Genomic DNA, 19693 nt, shown 5'->3' on the forward strand with positions numbered 1-19693 from the left:
ATTTATAGGCAAATTTGTGACACTGTTTTCTGTGATACAAATGTAATTAAGCTGCAATTATTTTTTTCATCTATTTCTGGGGTGGAATGGGGTGCTGAAGTTGACTATTTTCTGTTCAGTGGCAGAACCACAACCTCCCTGGCAATCAACAAGAGCTATGCCTGCTAAAACTCTGTACTTCCCAGTGCAACTGTACTCAGCAGTGCATTTCTTTGGAATTTCTGTCTTAGTACTGCCATTTTTCAAAAAAGACTGAAGGAGAGTTGGCTAATACCAAAAGTGCCAGCCCTGAGCTTCATTGCTGAATACTAAGTGTTCTGGCCTCTCAAGACCCCTTTAAATCAGAATACTGCTGGTTTATGCTTTAAGATTTTTTGTTGGTATGTGAAAACATGGATAACTAGAAAGGCTGATGCTTTGCGTTAACGACAAGCTGCGTTAAGTAATATCATGGCTTCTGTGGTGACTTCTATAAGCACTGTCGATGCTCAGCATACCTGGGACATCCCTCTCTCATGAGAAAGGACCAAATTGATTCACTGTTTCCTGTTTTCTTATTGAATGCTTTTATTTTCTTTCATAATCAAGAAAATTCCAATCATATAAAATGAAGAGGCCACGGAGAAATGGCAGAAGTAGCTAATTAGAAGAATCATTCTCCTCTGGGAGCTGATTCTGGAAGAACTGCACAATTTAGGGCCCTGATTCAGAGACATATGTCAATAGTGTGGATAGTGCTTAATCATGAAATCAATACTTCAAATTAAGAGCACGTGCTTACCACTTGGCCAGGAGCTGGTTTGCAACAGCATTTCCATACTAAGAACACAGCGCTAATTTCCTTTGAAACGTTTTCTTACTGTCTTATTCAGCTCTCTACAGAACTGCTTTCCTCTCATGAGCCTCAGTAAAATCTGAAAAGATTGTTACCAATCATGACTTTGAGACACTGGAAGAGGAGAAGCCTTTGGCAAAACATTTAGCTATGAACATATTTAAGAGCTTTGTCTTCCAGACTCATCCTCAGCATCTAGTTAGTGGTGGCAGAAGAGGATTCTTGAACATGTTTTCTTGTGAACAGAAGTGGCCAGGACCTAATTAGGTTTGGGATGGTTTTTTTTTTCCTTTCTGATGGTGTCACCTGGCAGGAAAACATAATTCATATGTTTGGCTCACGTTTTATCAGAGCCTGGGCTGTGCAGTCAGGTAAGCCACGACTCAGGTAGGGACACAAAAGCAGACTGAAAAGCTTCGAGCCTTTGCTAAATTCTAGGCTGCAACTGCAAGAGGTAAAAAACCCTCCCAAACCAAAACAACTCCTCCCTCCTCCTCAAAAAGCCCACCAACAAACTAAACCTATGAAAGCAAAACAGAGTTTTATGTGCTGAGACAGACCATTAGAGATCACAAACTGGTCTCTGATGCTTTCATCTTATCTTGGCAAATTTGAGCAGCCTGCAATTGCACACCCGTGGCTTATTGTGCAAGCTGGAGACCAAGCTGTTTGTGCCAAACCTGTTGCATTTACTTCATCATGGAGATACCAGTCTGATCTTACACTGGTCAGGAATCCATGGCACAGAAGTTTTGCTGTCCAAAGGGAAGGCTGATTTGGAGGGGGCGGGGTGGAGAGGCTGGGGTGGGGGGAGTGGGGATGTGTACTCTTCTTCTAATACTGGGTTTTGGTCTCAATATGAAAAAAATTTGACATGTGATAAAAAGTGTCTAAGTTAAATATGTGTGTTTAAAGACACAGGGAGATAAAGGCACACACCAAAGACAGGACCAATGTCTGTGATCTGAAATAATGAGCCTCAACAAGTGATGATAGCAGCAGTGACAAGAGAAACATTTAGACTATGGGTAACACAAGGAGGAAAATTATGTTCTTATTTCTTGTGGGCAAAGCTGGCTTCTCTTAATTCATCTTTTCTCAGATACAGCTGTGCATGGAAGTTCTGATAGCACGCAGTTTAAGAGGTATCTGTAGGGCAATTGCTCTTGCCCAAGCAGGACACTCTTTAAGGATGCCTTTCTGAGAGCCCAAGAGCTCCCTGTCCCTCTGAATAAAAAAGTTAGCAGGAGGGGCAGGATACCATCATGGCTAGGCAAGGACCTGCTGGCCAAACTGAGGGAAAAGAAAGGCAAATAGAAGCTCTGGAAACAAGGGTGTGTAGCCTGGAAAGAATACAGGGAAGCTGTTTGGACTTGCAGAGATGGGATCAGGAAAGCCAAGGCAGATGGAATTGAACTTGGCAAGGGATGTTAAAAACAACAAGAAGGGATTTTACAGGTACATTGGCCAGAAGAGACAGGCCAAAGAGAACGTACCCCCCTTGGTAAATGAGAATGGAGAATTGGCTGCAACAGATGTGGAGAAGGCTGAGGTACTGAATGGGTTCTCTCAGTCTTCTCTGGCAGCCAGGATTCTCATAATTCTCAAGTCCCAGAACCTTGCATCCCTGGACCTCTAGGTGGGAACTGGGGGGGTAATTCCCTCTGCCCCCCGCCCCACTGTAAGGGCAGAGCAAGTCTGAGTCTGCCTCATGAGACTGAATGTCTACAAGTCTATGGGGCCGGATGACATGCATCCCAGGGTCCTGAAGGAGCTGCTGATGTGGTTGCTGAGCCGCTCTCCATCATATTTGAAAAGTCGTGGCTGTCAGGAGAGGTCCCTGGGGCCTGGAAATAAGGTCATGTCACTCATTATCATTATCATTATAAGAAAGGGAGTAAAGAAGACCCAGGGAATTACAGGTCGGTGAGTCTCACCTCTGTGCCTGGGAAGATCATAGAACAGATTCTCCTGGATGACATGTTGGAGCACGTGGCAGGGGGGTTGGAGCTTGGGGTCCCTTCGAACCCAGACCATTCTATGATTCTATGACAGTTCAGTTTGGAGTGGCCTGGAGTTTGCAGATAGAGCACCTGTAACTGACTTGCCATTCATACAATGCTTGCACTGTGCTTGTTCCCTGACACAGGATCTCCACCTGAAACCCAAGATGGTTCTTCACATTTGCTTTAAAATTGGCAAATGATTCATTCCAGCATGCTAGCAGTGGCAGGAAAGCAGCCTGAGGACGCTTGGAGCGGCACTCTCTAGGCTAAATTCTCAATATGAATTAAATCCAAGTCATAATCTGATACTTCAAACAGTATTAATAGGAAAAAAAATAGGTTTGGTTGACATGTAAAACCCACCCAGAAATACCAGTCTGCAACAAACAGTCTCCAGGGACCTCAAGCTGTGATGAAATTTTTAGCATAAACTGTGAAGGTGTCATCTTATTGGCAGTCACCTGTGGTCTCACCATTTGGAAAGAAGGTAGGAAGATTTCATGCAGAGATGCTCTCTGCTTGATTATCACCAGTTACCTGATGCTGTTGTAGTCCTAGTGTTTTCCATCATGTTGCTGTGTGTGCTGGAAGTCTCGGAGAAGTGCATAGATGGAGTGAAATGTGTTTGTGTGGCAGAGCAGGGTGCAGCTCTGAAACCACACGCTGAGGGCTGCAGGTCTGACTGTGGTGAAGTGGCTGTGGGGTTGGTGCCAGGTTCCCACCCAGCTGCTCTCTTGTTCCCCCTCCTTTACAGGTTTGGGGAGAGACAATAAGATGTAAAAGCTGTCATGGGTCAAGATGAAGACAGGGAGATCACTCACCTGTCACCATCAGGAACAAAACAGACCCAACTTGGGGAAAATTAATTTATTTCCGGTTAAAATAAGTTTGGAAAGCAAGCAAGAAAGACAAAAACTAGAACATCTTCCCCCACCCACCCCTTCACCCAGGCTCAACCTCTCTCGTTCCCAGCTCCGCACCCCACCCCTGGGGTTATGGTCAGTCCGTAACAGCTCCTCTGTGCAGCTGCTTCCTCCTGAGGCAGCTTTCTTACCTTCCCTCTGACATAAAATAGGCCCAGGCTGCATTTTTGTCCGGCACATGTGAGCACATAAGGGAGGCTGCCTAATGGCCCTGCCAGGGGACAGAGCGCATGACTCACAGACAAAGACTTAATAAGTGCCAGCACTCCCAACGCCCAATGGGAGCCTAAAAATGGATGTGTGCACATTTCCTTCCCTTCTGGATTCTGTGGGGCTGTTTGCAAGCAGTTCGGAGAAGTAGGTTTTCCCAGCAGGGAGCAGACCTCTGGTTAGCAATCAATAAAGCAATCCTTTAATATTCCTCTGACTGGGCAAAAAAAGAGGTGTGTACTATAAATTTGTATTGAAAGTATGCTGTCCCTTCCTCCTCTGAGGAAGTGCCTGTGATGGAAAAAGATGGATAAACAAATAATCCTCTGGTTTTAATGAACACATCCATTATATCAGCAATAGTTATGGCAACAGGAATTATGTACTTTGAGGCAGCATCTCTTGTGCCTTGTAAACACCTCAGCCTTCTGTCAGGGCCCCCGCCGGGGCTATTTACAGCTTCAATATTACAAGGTAGCTACTGTCTAATTATACACAACTGGATTGGTTTCTACCACTCAGGTTCTTGGTTAACCCTTAATAATAATTAATTTTTTACTGTTACGCCGTATATCAACTTAAAACTTTCAAGATGCTAAGGTGTCCCAGTAGAGTAGAAAACCTATTAAGATATCAAGACATGCATGCTTTGCAACTTCTGTTTTCATTAGTGGTAAAAGGCCTTACAAAAAAAATATAATAAGTAAAAAAAGAAAAAGAGGGAGCAGCACAAAGTCATTGGACCAGGGACTCAGACCTTATACAGCACTACTTGCATTGCAAGAGGCCTGTTGTCCTAATTTATTTTTATTCTATTTTAACAAGGAATTAGCCTGCACTCAAGACTTGGTTCCTACTTATGAGTGTGTTAATCAGAGCTACATTAGGCAGCCAGTATGTGACATGTGGCCCTGGATCAGTTGATTAAGTTTTACTCACTGCTAAGCTTGGAAGGATTTTTATTTGTCCTGTCAGCGGGGGCTGCAATGTTTACGTGGGCTTTTATTTAAGTCTTCTTGTAAACATAAATGTCCTGCTTAGAGGAGATGAGTTGAAGGAAAGGGAGTATCTGCTGCTAATGCAGCACAGCTCTTCACACTGACGTCCTCTGAACCAAATGATCAGAATCACTCTTGAGTCCAGACCAAGAGGTCAATTAGGACCTTGTCCTCAGACAGGCTTCACTTTTACGCTGGGAAAAAGTGAAGCAGGAGCAAAAAACTCTTAAGCTATTTATTCCAGTATTCCTCCCTTTTCTCCCATAGCATTTGATTAAAAATGTAGGCTGGGCTCTGCTTTCTTTATCACAGGTTGCAACCAAGCAAATCAGGGAACATGCATTTCTTTCAGTCCAGGAAACATTCAGGGATACAGGAGAACAGCTGGTGAGAAGTGAACGTGGAGCCATTTGACAGAAAGGAAGATCTACCCCTGAGAGCAATTCCAGAGGAAATAAACATCAAAATGAATGACTTACAAGGCAGTGTAACCTCATCTGTTGGCAAATTGAATACTCTTACCACACATATAAATATTCTTGAGCAGAGATCAGATCTTGTGGGCTCACAGCTATTAAAACAGCACAGTTTTAACAGCATGCAGGGAGAGGTTGAACAAACATCTTAGCTGTAAAACTCATTAATAAGCCATCATAAAACAGTAAATTTGAGAGTATAAATGCTAGAAAATGAAGTCAGGTCTCGTACTATTCACACATGGATGAACAGAGGAAAGAGCAGGCAGAAGAGGACCTCAGCTGGGGAAAAATAGCTCTGCTGGGTGAGCTGTGGGCCAGGATGCTCTGGCTGTAGAGAAGTTGTAGGTGCTCTTCAGCAGAAGGCAGGTGCAGGGACGATACATCCCTCACACTGAAGGGTCTGTGTATGATTCCCATGCCTTTTGGGCTGTCCCTGCAGCAGTTAAGTATGATCAGAGTACAACAGCAAGCAATGATGTCTATGTCCAAAGCTGTGAGTAGGCAAAAAACCAGATGGACAGGTAGATTCATAGTACTGTACCCAGTGCAGGGCTGTGGTAGATACTGGAATGAGAGACGGCTAAAGCAGGAGGGCTCTCAGTTCCTCTTGCATGTGCCTTCAGGCTAAGGTTGACAAAATGTGTTTTCCTTTATCACCTAAAGGGAAAGATATTCAAGGAAAACAGCCTATTTTGGGTCTCTCCAAAAGGAGGAATATAGATTAATAACACAGCTTTTTTTATTAGCTCTGGGAGTGATTTCTAGAACTCTGAGCTTTAACCAGGAAAATTATTACATTATTAAACAAACCTTTGAGTATTCATTTGAATCTGCTTTTCTTCCTTTATGTTTAAAGCTTCAACAATTGCAGCAAACACATGTAGAGGTGTGTATCAGCCCCAACAATGCAATTTACATGATGCTTGTGTCGCCTCCTCTCTCTTTAAACCCAGGAGAGTAGGCTGTTATTAATTTAATGGTAAGGCTTCCTGCATTTATCAAAATGACTAAAGCCAGGTTTTTTTCTGTGGACACGCGAACACAGAATGTTTATTGTCACATTTTCAAAAGGCATACTTTTTAGAGAGAATAGACTTTTCAACACACAGTTGCTGTATATCTGAGCCTAGATCAGATAATGTTAATCACATAGTTACTCATTTGCCCATGCAAATGCGGCCACTGGATGCCTACACTGGTGGATGAATGTGATTGTATGCAAAATGAAAACCACTACAAATTCAGCACAAGGTACCTGAAACTATCCAAGAAAGAACAGGGATTTTTACAGCTCTGTCCTACCAATATACTCAGGTTTTATTTCTTTCATTCGTTACAGGGAGACATTGCAAGGTTTATGAGCCTCCCTGAATTTGTTAATGGACTTATCTACTAAAGCAGGACTTTGAAATACACACTTTCATTTCTCTGAACCAGCATTCTTTGCTATTTTCTTCAGTGCAAAACTGCATATTGCCTAAATTTGTTTTTCTAATTTCCAAAATAATTCTATTTTGGTTTTAATTTTTCATATGTGTACTGTTGGTCAGAGGCAATAAGAAATAGCTTGGCTGTGCCTAAATATTACCTCACAAAATTTTGCACCAACATAGGAAGCAAAAGACAGGGTAGAGGGAGGACTGAGGCAGAAATAGCAAAAAAAGTGGGTCCGGAGTATCTGGCAGTGATACAATGTGCAGCATTATCATGCCATCATAACCTCTCAGCAAGCTGCTTTATCTAAGTTGAAGCTGTTTTTTCACCTTCTCAATTGCAACTCACAAAAAGAAAAGAATGTATGGTAGAATTCTCCTAACTAACATTTAAATTCAAACTTTTCCTATGAAACTCCTTTTTTTATTTTTGGCAGAAAAGCTTCAGGTGTTGCCATTTTATTAATTTTTTCCCTCCTTCTCCTGCTTTTTTTTTTTCCCTATGCCTAAGCAGGCTAGTTTTTAATAATTCCATTTGTGCTTTTACTTTTCTCCACCTTTCCATATTCCATACATTTTCATGCTTAGAGAGGTTACAGAATGAGAAAAGAATGAAGATGGTGCAGAATTTTTACTCTGCAATTTGAAAACACTGCGGAGTATTTCGAAACTGTCTGGGTAGAAAGGAATGAGAAGATACAATAAAAATGAAAAAAATGTATGTTATACAGAATCAACAGAAGAAAAAAGACAATGCTTACAAATTTTGGGTTTGTTTTGAGACAGTACAAAAGTAATGTTTCTATTCTCAAATTTTTCCAAAGTGCCTAGGTAAAAATCAAGTATGACTTTTATAAAACAAATAAACCTGTCTCTTAAAATAAAAGAGTTCTAGCATGAAGGGAGCACTTAGCTAAAAACCTCTTACTCCAGTCACCAATACCTAGATTTTTCAATCATGCTCCTATTTCTGTGGTCCCACTCTAGCTGCTGATCAGAGGTTCAGCAGGCAGGGAAAACCATGGCCCATTTGGTAGAGTGGTATGGTGATGCTTCATCACCTATACTGTATCTGTGGCCCTGCATTACCTTCAAGCAAAAGCCAAAGGCAAACTTACTGTATAGTCTAATATAGTGCAAAGTCATAAAACCTTCAGATGTTTTATTGCTTTAAAATTTATTTAAGCAAAAATTTCTGTGGGCAGGCATGTAATTATCCAATCAGAGAGCTATCATATTACAGAGCCTGCACTGTAATTTAAGAAACCAGCTCAGGATTCAGTCAAATGTATGTGTATCGTCAGGTTTTGCACAGGGTTCATCACTGCTTTCTGTGAAATCCACTGGGTAATCTCAGTGTGGGGCAAGTAAGGTCACAGTTCTGTAGCCCAGAACACATCACAGGCCTCCAACTTCGATGGGCCCTTGAAAGAAAAGGTTTGTCTTCAGGAATGTTTGGGGAAAAAAAGAAAGGTCAAATAACTGGATATGCATTAGGAGACTGTTTCAAGCACAGTACAGGCATCCATGAGTCATCTTTGGGGCTGGCAGGTGGCACAGGTATGGCATTGCTCTGCTGTCAACCCAAGTTAATAGACAATTTGGCAGCCTTGCTTCTCACTAACTGTGGATGAAATCCTACCTCTACAAAAGTCAGTGGAAAAAAATCCCACAGGCATGAGCAGGGAGGTGTTTGCCTTCTGTGATTAAAGGCAGAAGTTTATACTCTTATTATACTGATTGGAGCTGGGAATGAGAAGCTGGCAAGTCTACGTTATGTCCTCAGCTTGCATTTCATCTATCTTGCTGCCATAGTCCATTTGTTTGCAAAACAGGTATAGAATTGTCTACTTCACCAGGATCTTCAGTGCCTAAAATTTATACTTTGAGAGGAAAATGGATCTGCAAATACAAGGTAATAATAATAATAATTTGAAAAATTTGAATTCTACTCTTAGTATTCATATTTATGTAGCAGCAGGCTGAAAACATCACAAGATAAAAAACAAATATAGACCTCTAAAAGTCAGTTTAAACCCCTAGCCAGTGCACTCCCTAGCAATATTCCCCTATTGCTCTGCTGGGTGCTATCAAATGATGTGAGAATAAACAGAGTCACTGGAAATGGAGCAACAGAAAGAAAAAAAAAAAGCAGGAGCTCTTCATTGCCATATAAAAAATATCCCCCAGTGTTTCAAATAAATTCTCATCTCATTGAAGTCATCTTTCCTTGAGATGTATTAATATATTTTAAAAAACAAGCTCTCTGCCACACTGCAAGTTCCTTGTTGACTCATTTGGTGGCCCCTGACAGAGCATCAGGAGAGCTTTATTTGGAAGGACACTGGAGGGGGGGAGGCAGATTAAACAGGCTGCCGACTGCATTCAATTTTCTCTAGTTTGGGGAGATTTTGCACCTTTCTTGGAGATTGTACCAGCTGGGATTAGCACATTCCATTTCCTGTACTCCTCATAAGGCGGAGAACGAAAGAAAATTAAAATAAAGGTCAGTGCACTTGGCTACGTTTTTCTCTTGCTAAAAATTTGCCCATATGTTTGTTTTTTTTTGCTTTGATCCCATCTTGTTTTGGCAGGCGATGCATATGTGTGCATGGCTTTCATGTTTTTCCATTCTGTTCTGTAACCATTGTGTGGATTCATCCAGATTCAGCCCATTTCCATTCACTTTTGTTTATGGAAATAATTTCTGTTTAACTTTGCCTTCACTCTTTCATCAAATTTTCTCTTATTTAATGGTTGAGGATAGCTCAAGGTGCCACTTTTCCTGGCTTTGAGTTGGCAGTGCCCTTCACCCTCCCGAGATGTCCTCTCTTGCCTGAGCTGCAGGGCCTCACTGTCCTGCCTGTCCTGCTGTGGCCCTGCAGCCTGCTGTGGCATATGATCTACCATGCCCTGGAGACTCACGCACACACATGCACACATGCACACCTCATGGGCTCACTCTGCAGGCCCAGTGCCAAAAGCACTGTGTGGGAAATCATCTAGAGAACTCTGTGTGAGTCTCCATTCTGCCAGCCAGCTGCAGCAGCAGTGGGATGTGGGGGCAGGAGACTTGTCTCTTTTTTTCTGGTCCAAGGGCACCAAACCTATGTCACTGAGCCCATCAGTCGGTCACTGGGAAGTTAATTTGGGTCATATGAACAAACTGGATTTAAATCAGTAAACTAATTGTCACTACCAACCTCCTGAGCCAACTGCTAATCTTTGCATATTTATACACCTGGTTTTTCTTATCATAGGTCTGAAAAAATACACAGAGGACTTTTTTTCTTTATGTATACCAACACCCACCTCTTGGAACAGATCGGAGATCAGGCCTGACAGCTTTAAAATGCACTTGTTAGCTTATGTGTGTGTGCCTTGGAAACTATGTGGCAAAAGCACAAACAATTTCTATTGACGAGGTTTCACCACTACTACAAAAAAACAAATCCCAAGTGTAGGGCAGAGGAGGCAGCTCCTCAGGAGTGCCTGCCTGAGCCAAGGGAAGTGAGGAAGCATGAGGGCTACCTTAGCCACCACCTGCAGAGCCTGTGCCAAAAACTCCTCGCAGAGCCCAGGATCGTAGCGCACTTGCCTGCAGGACACCGCCCTTGCCATTTAGCTGTGTGTTGAGAGGCCTTTTGCCAATTTCCCATTAGTGTATTGTAATGAGGTTCCGCTTCTGTTTGATTTCCATGATGAGTTGGAGCAGCAGAGCCCAGGAGAAGTCAAATAAGGGCAGATACTTTATGCAACCGGATCTGAAGTGTGGCTGAGCTCAACTAAACCTAAAGGGGACAGCAAAGGGTAAAACAGCTTAAACTGGTCAGGCCTTAGTGCTTTTCTTCCCCCTGCCTCTAATTTCATGTTCTAAGCATCTTGGGCCTACAAAGAGATTTACAGCATATGCTATTAGAGCTTCTTTTCATTTCCTTCTTCCTCTCTTGCTAATATATTTCAACTTTATTTCAAGTTAAATCTCCCTAACTCTGAGGCTCCCAAAGCACCTTCGCTGTACTGCTTTATGTAGGGAAACTTGCGCAAAAAACTCTGACTTGCCACATTCCCACTTAACAGCAAGTTCAGGTGAGTGAAAAATCATGGGATATACCACACTACCTGCAGCTTGTAGCACAGTAGATCTTGTGAAGTACAAACCATCCAGCTCCCCTGGCTACAATTCTTGGGGTTTTTGCTTTACGGCACAGTTCAAGTGAGCAAACTAATGCATGAATTTGCAATCTGTAATTCCTGCTTAGCTGAGAGATTAAAAAGGAAGATTAGGATCAGAGTAAGGGAGATTTGCAGGTATTATGGGAAGAGAAAATGTTAAATATTTGAGAAAGTAAAATACGCAAATGAATGTATTTAGAGTTTAGGACTTTGCTTAATTTAACATATGTCAGGAATACTTCTCAGTCAAAAATCTTGTCAGCAACTCAGGGATCCTATAACAACCACTGAAAAAATGTACTCCACTACCACAGAAGATTAGGAGCAGTTTGCAGACATTTTGTACTCAAGGCCTACTTACCCGCTTCCATTCACGGAAAACCTGGCACCAGGCTGAGCACCATCTGTGAAGCTCTGCATGACAGAGATCTGGTGAGGCACTTGGGAAGATGTCTATTTCTCATCACATGTGTAATTTTTACTAGAAAACAGGCTGTGGGGAAACCTGCAAATCATTAAAACATATGCTACCAGTGGAAGGCAGGAAAAAAACCTGCCCATGTTCTGCTGCTCAGCTAGCCACTCTCCAGCTCCACGATGGGGAGAGGTGAGTCACGAGGGTGTTGCTACAAAAAGAGACACCTAGAGCACTAAATACAGAAAGCATGAAAATTAAAGCATGCATATAGTAGAAATGGACCGTTACCAACACACTGTTCAAATTGCTGAGGCAGGACTGGTGGTGTAAATGTATTGATTGAGGGTAAAAGAATTAGCAAGAATACAGAGGCTTTTTCATTGGTGTGGACAGCACTGTGAGACACTTCAGAGGAAACGCCAAAGATAAGGAAATGAACATATTAAATTAGCTGGTGGAAATATATACTGAGAGGAATTTTTGAAGCACTTTTCCTAATTGTTTTACAATAGCAACACAACACATCAGTATGATCAGCTCATCAAAACCCTCAGTTTGTTTACACAGCTGTTGAGAAAAAGCCAGACTTAGAATGCATAAGAAATGGGATAGAAACTAATATCTAAAATTTTATCATGTCACTATATACAGCAGCACTGCAGCACCTTCACTTGGTATTCTGCTCTGCTCATTTTCCTGTGTCAGTTATACAGCCGAAATTAATAATGATTCAAAGGCTAGATATGAACTAATACTGTAACTGTCCTGACACTTCTGAGTTCAAGTGACAGGCTCTCCTTTTGACTTCTTGGTGAACTGATTAATGTAACTATTAATGAAAAGAAAATGAAACTGAGCGACAAAAGGGTAATGCTATCTCTCTCTTCCTCTCCGGTTGAAGAAATTATGTTTTCAATTACATAAATTAAACTATGGCTACTTCTTTTCCCAGGTCAATGAACACCCTCCTTCTCCCCTGTCTTCACAGTTAAGGAGGAACGCAGCACTGAAGGAAAAAAATATGGACTTCAAAATGCCCCTACAATGTTAAAAAATCACACCATAAAAAAAGTGTCAGAAAGCCATTGTTTTCACTGTGGACCAATGTGATGGTCTGCAGTGTAAGGTGTCACATGGCAAATGTGGCAAGCAGAGCCTGAGTAATTGGCAAATGTGATGCAGATGATGGTGGTGATGTTGCACCACAGTGTGCTAAACTTGTGCCCTTTAGTTACCACAGCTCTGGAAGAGTTTATCTGTGGCAATCACATATATCAGGAGGCTTAGTGCAGCCAAGTGAAAAATAGGGCAAATTGGGTGCGGATCAAAGGGTCTTTCGTAGCATCCATTCACAGGCATGGGCAGACAATGGCTTGCTAAGTACGGTCATGGCAAGGCATGTGTGAAAAATGATCTCTCTGGCAATAATTCTACCAGTGACAGATAATCAGAATTTAAATGTTATTCTCATCTTCGGAGAGTTCCTAAAATAATGGAGGATACATAAAACCATTTGTATTTGAAGAGAGAAGCTAAATAATTTAATATTACAGAGCAGGATGCACAGCACTGGGCAGATAAATGATGAAATCCCAGTGCAGTCTATCTTGTGCAGTTGCCACACTAATTACAGATCAATTACTTCCCAGTTGTTTGCAACCTTATCAAAGAATAGTAAATTTACTGAAAGCAAAATGTGATAAGATGTCTTTTCATTATTACAGTAGATTTGTTGAAACAGCTCTGACGTTGAGATTAATAAAAGCTTTTCCCAAAGGTAATATGATCTGTATGTATATAGTCAGAATTTTAAAAGCTGAAAACATGATCCTAGGCACCATCATAAAAAATTTTGCTTCTATTAATTGATATCATGCAAACATCCTCAATACAGAAGAAGTGAAGGAAAGAAGAAAATTAGTCTGATGATAAACGGTAAGCTTTTTATAAAAATATACCTTTTGCCTTCCACAGATCAGGTAATGAATGAGAGCAAAGTACAAAACCTGAGAAAATCTGCAATTCATATTTTAGGGAGGATTACAACACTGAAAAGGGAGTGCTGGGGAACAAGGACAGACTTTTATAGAATGTTAGCATGGAGAGAAGAAAGCAGCAAACCTATAAAATGTCAAATGACTGATATACAGTTCTGCAGCTTGAGAAGACCCATTGCACATCAAAATAGCTTGACTTTTTCCCTCAGAAATTCCAATGCCTTGCCTTTTTTTTTCAACTGATTTGCTGTGTAAATCCTGAGAGATTCATGAGCATATCAGCAATATTAACTTACTCTCCCAAAAATTGTTCTGAAGGTAAATTTCTAGATATTTACTGATCACAAGTTTTGAGATACTGGAGAATTATCTGATTGCAGTGTTATTTGATTTCTTTTACAAGTTTTCATAGGTGGTGCCATTTTCAGTTGTTGCTGTTTTTCCTACCAAAATCAGCTGGACTTGGAGAAATAGTTTAGCTTGTAGACATCAGACTGCAATGATTTAATGTTCTTTGGTGTTACAACAACTGTTTTACATTCCATAGCTGTTACTTGTTACAACACAAGCACTCTTATCAAGAGTGGAATCTGCTAAACCATCTATTATTCTATGACACTTTAATGAATTAGTGTGTTCAAATGGGTCTGAAGCCTAATTTGCACAGTCTTCAATGGGACTGGGGCTATTTAGCTGCTAGTCTAGAAAAGCTCTATCATAACTGGTGGTGGTCAGAAGAAGAGATGTAACTGGCCCTAGTAATGTTCCTGCAGTAAAGGGGACAACTCCTGGACTGCTCATCCACAGAAAAACTCAAGAAAATTCAGTGCTCTGTGACCTCACTAGGTCTTGGTTTCTGGAAGAAAGACTTGGCACATGGGCTGAAATGGAACTGGACAATTAGGAGATCAGGTTCCTGTGGCTCACCGCAATGCTCTCCTATTACTCAGACTAGACATCTTTGAGTGGCAGTTCTCCTAAGTGGAAGTAGCAGCACTCCAAGATGAAATAACATTCCAGGATGCCAGATTGCTGGTGGTTCAACAAGTCCAGTTCAGATAACAAGAGATTTTCCCCAAGATTTTCCCCAGACCTCTTTATTGTTTATTTTTATGACTTTTGGTTTGTTTGGGGGTTTTTTGGTTTTGTTTTTGCTTTTGTTTGTTTTTTAATTCTTCCATTCATAATGTATACAGTGGAGTACAGGTTTGCTGATTTCTACTGGAGTTGTATCAGGTACTGTAGTAAGAATAGTCTTCTCATTAACTGACCACAGAGATGACTTGTATATTGAAGACAGTGATCCTGGATATGATGGCTTTGAATGTTCAGAAAATAACAATGGAATGATTAAGATGGGTTTTGTTCCATGGAACCCTGCCATTTATGAATGGGCAATAAAAATTAATTTGTTAATGGTGGTAAAGTGTTTTAAAGAAAAAAAATAGCATTTAGATATGATGTATTGAGTGATGTGTTTTTCTAAAGAAAATTAATTACGAAATAAAATTGTTATTTTACTTAACATATATTCCAGAAAATAGAAAAAGAATAAGGTTCAATTTAGTGGTTATTTTTTGGACAAAAAATTGCACATATAGCTTAATATGCCATAAATTTATGAAGAAAAAATTTAATATCTTCAATAAATACAGCTTATTTTGAAATAAATTAAAATCATTTGATACAAAGATTCAAAAACTGGGAATCCTGAAATTCATATTATCTACCTGATATGGCTCTGATGATATTTTATCAGGATGTGTGGACCATGCTAGGAGACTTAAAAAGAGACTTCAGGGTGAATCTTAAATGGATCCAGGTCCCTGCAATCTTCTTCAGCGTTTCCTGCTTCACTTAAGTAAATCTTTCTCACAGCTTTAGATTCAATTCTCAGGTGCCTAATTCTTCTCCTACACTTAATTCAAGCTTGCAAGACAGGATTTAACCCAAGAAAATAACTGGGCTAAAGATTCTGAAAGATTGATTGTTGATACATGCCTAGGTCTCTCTTGTGGATTTATCCCCTAAGTATCTCTGGTAAGGTAACCTTATCACAGTAACCTTAACCTGTGATTTCCAGTGATGAGCCTTGAATTTTGAAAGGCACTATGCAGTCATATTTGAGATGTCATTAGTAGGAATGTAACAGCCAGCGGCAGTCAAGACAGTCGTGTCTCCAAAAGAGATGGAAACTAGTATTATAAATACTACATCAATGTGCAGAAAAGGTTAGTTTTCACCTTTGCCTAGCTGTAGAGGATTTATCTCACTTCATGTATTCTCAGAGGGATTAATCACCTTTTGGAAACTAAAGCTTATGTAAGGGACTTGGACTGGTAGCTTGTGCCAACACTCCTCAAGGACCCTTATCACCTTGAAGAGTGACACTAATTTCAGGGATTTCAGCAACACCCTCTGCTGTCCTAATTATTTTTTTAAAGAGCAAATGTAGCTATTGACAATTTTCATGGCTTAGTATCATTCTTTGGTTAATTTTTTTCTCTTGCTTTAACTCCTACTTGTACTTTGGAAGCTGAAGGGTTTTGGAGGAAATGTGCAGTTCTGACACCGTGGTTTATTAAACTGGCTAGAGCTGTGTTGCATCTGTTTCACATTTGCTAGTAAAACCTATTTCAAAAAGAGAGCAATTGAAAGAGTTACATAAAACCTGAGACAGACAACAAAAACTGTTGAAAGGATGGTAAGACAACAGGATATCTCATAGAGGAAGGTTGTTTAACTAGGCACAAAGAAATGGTGAAAATCTGAAGGAGTTTTTCAAATCATTGTAAAGCACTTATGCAAATTATAGTAAAACTGGAAACTCTTTTCTTTACCTTTGCCCCATAGCATGATAGCTTACAAGGAAGTACAAGCACACTCATAACACAAACAAGGAAATTTTGGTTCTTCTGGTAAGCAGCCAGTCTATGGAGTTCAGTCATGTGGCAGGTACCTGAGTTAACTACTCTGGATATTTGAAAGATCTTTAAAAACTTACAAAAGCTCACAATACTTAGAGCTTTGTAAATTAGAACAGTGCTAAGCATCGTATAGAAGCTCTGTGAGCCAGAAGACATTCTCTCTTATGCTCAATGCACTTGGGGTATCATCACCCCTTCTCGCATGCAGGCACATGGAGCTCCTTCTGAAAGCTCTAGTGAGGGTTGTCAAATGAGGGGGGAAACCATGATCAGTGGAACCAGTGCCATGATCTGGCATAGCAAATCCTGTGCTGTTAAATCAAGGCTTTAAAGTGATTTCTCAGTATTCAGAGAGGCCTTTCCTTTTTAGACAACAATGGAAAATAATCTGGATAGACCCTGACCCTTAACCCACAACAGTGAATGTCTCAAGCATGGTACAACGGATCAGAGTTGTTCTTAGTGCCCTTTGCCCTTTAGCATGTCTGAAAGGCAAACTTCTCACAGAATCAGAGATAATCACTCCTGAATGTTTAGCACCCCTGGGGTTTCAGCCTTAGGGCACAGGGTTGGAAAGATGACCTCTTGAGGACCCTCAAGCCCTTTTCCTTTTGATTTTATGATTCGAATTGTCAACGAGAGATATTCCAATGAATTTTGAGCTGAAAGCAGGATGAATATGACTTACATGCCAAAAAATATTGCCCAAACATTATGCATTAGCATGTTCTTCTATTCATGAGCCAAGTTTCTTTCACTGATTGGTTCTGTCATTCGATATGCTCGAAGCATCTCACACTGAGCTGGTGCTGATTCTGTGCACGGCACAGCCATTTCACACCCAGGACACTGAAAAACTTAAGTAGCTCGGAATTCTTCAAAGACTAAACAGCGGGTCTCATGACAAGCAGATGAAAAATGGCCCAGAAGTCATAGATGTGATTAAACTGTTTCGTACAGGCTACCTGTTGCCACATTGCACACAGTCACTCTGCCCCGGGATTTCTCCAGGGTTTCTGGAGTTTCCCAGGTATGGAAAGGCCAGATGGAGAACTATTTGATATGGGTGGAGGCCCATTGACTGCCAAAAGCATTAGGATTGGTAAACCTGTATTTTACATCTCTTCTGCAGGCTTGGGGGTGAGGTGGAGATGTTTGTTTTGGTTTGGTTTCTTGTCACAGTTCTCTAGATGTCCTCAGTTTGAGGAACACAAGGAGCAACATTTATATCCGAGATGCCCTTTTGTGATAAAGGAAAGCTACACAGGACCAGAACTAATGAAGACATACTGTTCATCATTAGGTCTGCCTAATGATTCAGGTCTCCAGAGGGGTGTTGTGCTGGCCACCCTTGCTTCCCTGCTGGCTTACAGCATGTCCTGCAAATGAACATCTGTAAACAAAGGTCTGGCCAGAAAGAAGTTTTATAAGCATAAGTGGGTTTTTTTCTTCACTCTTATGGAAGTTAAAGGGCCTGACTTTTATGGTATTTAGTGGTGCAGCAGTAATATAGGAGGGAGGTTCCTTCTTTCCCTTCCTCCCTGCCCTGCTGTAGGTGGCAGTTAAATATACGTCATGGCTGTGATTGTTCTCTGTGGAGTGGGTTGTGGCTGCTTCTGAGAAGTCCTGGGTATATATGAAGGAAGTCCGCTAGCTCATTACCCTATCTTTTCCAGGTGGATTTATAGAGTGCACCTTCAAAAGCTGAAGAATAGTCCATTTCCCTGCATTTTCAAAAACAAGTTAGGAGTCTAAAATACGTAATTTTTTTTACCTACCTCCACAAATCCCATTCCTGATAATACTGTACTGTTTTGTGTGCCCTATCTTAAAGAAGAAACTCTTGGAAAGTTGGTCTTTTCAGAATTTAGGTCTTTAAATTCTCCCTAGTTCCTTGTGAGAGGTAACCAGGAGTGCTAGGGAGTGCTTTGACAGTCTCCAAGGAGTAATTCAGGTGACTTGTGTGAAGCCCTAAGGGGAGGTTTCCGCAGGATCCTTGAGACACAGATGGGACCCAGGGTTTATAAGGTTCACTATCCTGGGGTCTGTTGCTGTGAACTTTCACTCAACAAATTTTTTTACCAGAATGAAAATCACTATAGGATTAATGTAATGTAATTAGAAAGTTGAATATCCCTCAGCTCTCTACATTAGATTTATGTATTAAGTTACCTAAATGGACCAGTGTCCAGTCAGGACAGCATTTTCCGGAGTCCTGACTCACTGGCAGTCTGGGGCTGAAGTGAGCTAAGTAATATTGTAATAATTCTTACAAATTATTTAACAAATATTAAATTATTTTCTTGAAAGGCTTCTTCCGCCACTGCTGATTTGTATCATGGTGCCTGAAGTGCTCTGCTTCCATTTAAAGCTTTTTGTGCCTACGCCTCTGCCTTCTGCTGCCCTACCTGTCTTGATCTTTTTGCAGCTGCCACTTCAGAATCTGAAGATAAGGGGCCATCTAACATAGCAGCGTGGTTTTTTCTTCCTTTCCATGGCCATTAATGTTTTTTCTTTTTTAGTGCCTTTTTTTTTTCCTTAAAAAGGTACCTTTGTCTCTAGCTTCCTGCTACAACTTCAAGGAAGAGACATTTATCTATTACCTTACTGCCGCACTGTGAAAGTCATGAATTATGTTCGTCTACCCAGATAGGTTTTCACCCTGCTTTCAGTAGGGCTCCATTAACCCGCATCTGCCAAATTAAACTGACAGGTTTAGAAAAACTTGACACAACAGATTCTAAAATTAGGTCTGCTACAAAAATCAGAGGGATTGAGACCATGGTTTCCTCCCTCTGTGCAGCTTTAGTTGAATCAGAGTGACATGATAATACAAAGAGGTAAAAGGGAGAAACAATGTTTCAGTCCTCCTTTATAGTAGGGTTTTGTTATTCTTGCTTTAAATTTCAGTGACAAAAGTGGTTCAGAAATCACTAACAAGAGTTTTCTGACATAGATGTGCCTTGTGTTCCTTTACTGGGGGTTTTATTCCTTTTTTCTTTTTTTTTTTTCTTTTTCGTCTTTTTTTTTTCCCTGACTATTCTGAGAACTTAGAAGGATGGTATGTAGAGAGATTGTAGGGAAAGAAGGGAACATCATTTTAAAGAGAAATTGCCAAGCCTAATTGGCCAAAAATTGACATGAGCTAAAGTTCCAAAAAATGAAATCCCTACAGCCAGTGTGTGTTCACCATAAAGTGCAGTCAGGGAAATCAGGAATAATATTTTAAAAGGATTCTGGCCATGGTTCCTAAATAATCAGCTGTTTTAGCTGAAGTCTTGGCAGTGTATC

The sequence above is a fragment of the Gallinula chloropus genome, assembly GCF_964237585.1.
Source record: "Gallinula chloropus genome assembly, chromosome: Z".
NCBI classification, from domain to species: Eukaryota; Metazoa; Chordata; class Aves; order Gruiformes; family Rallidae; genus Gallinula; species Gallinula chloropus.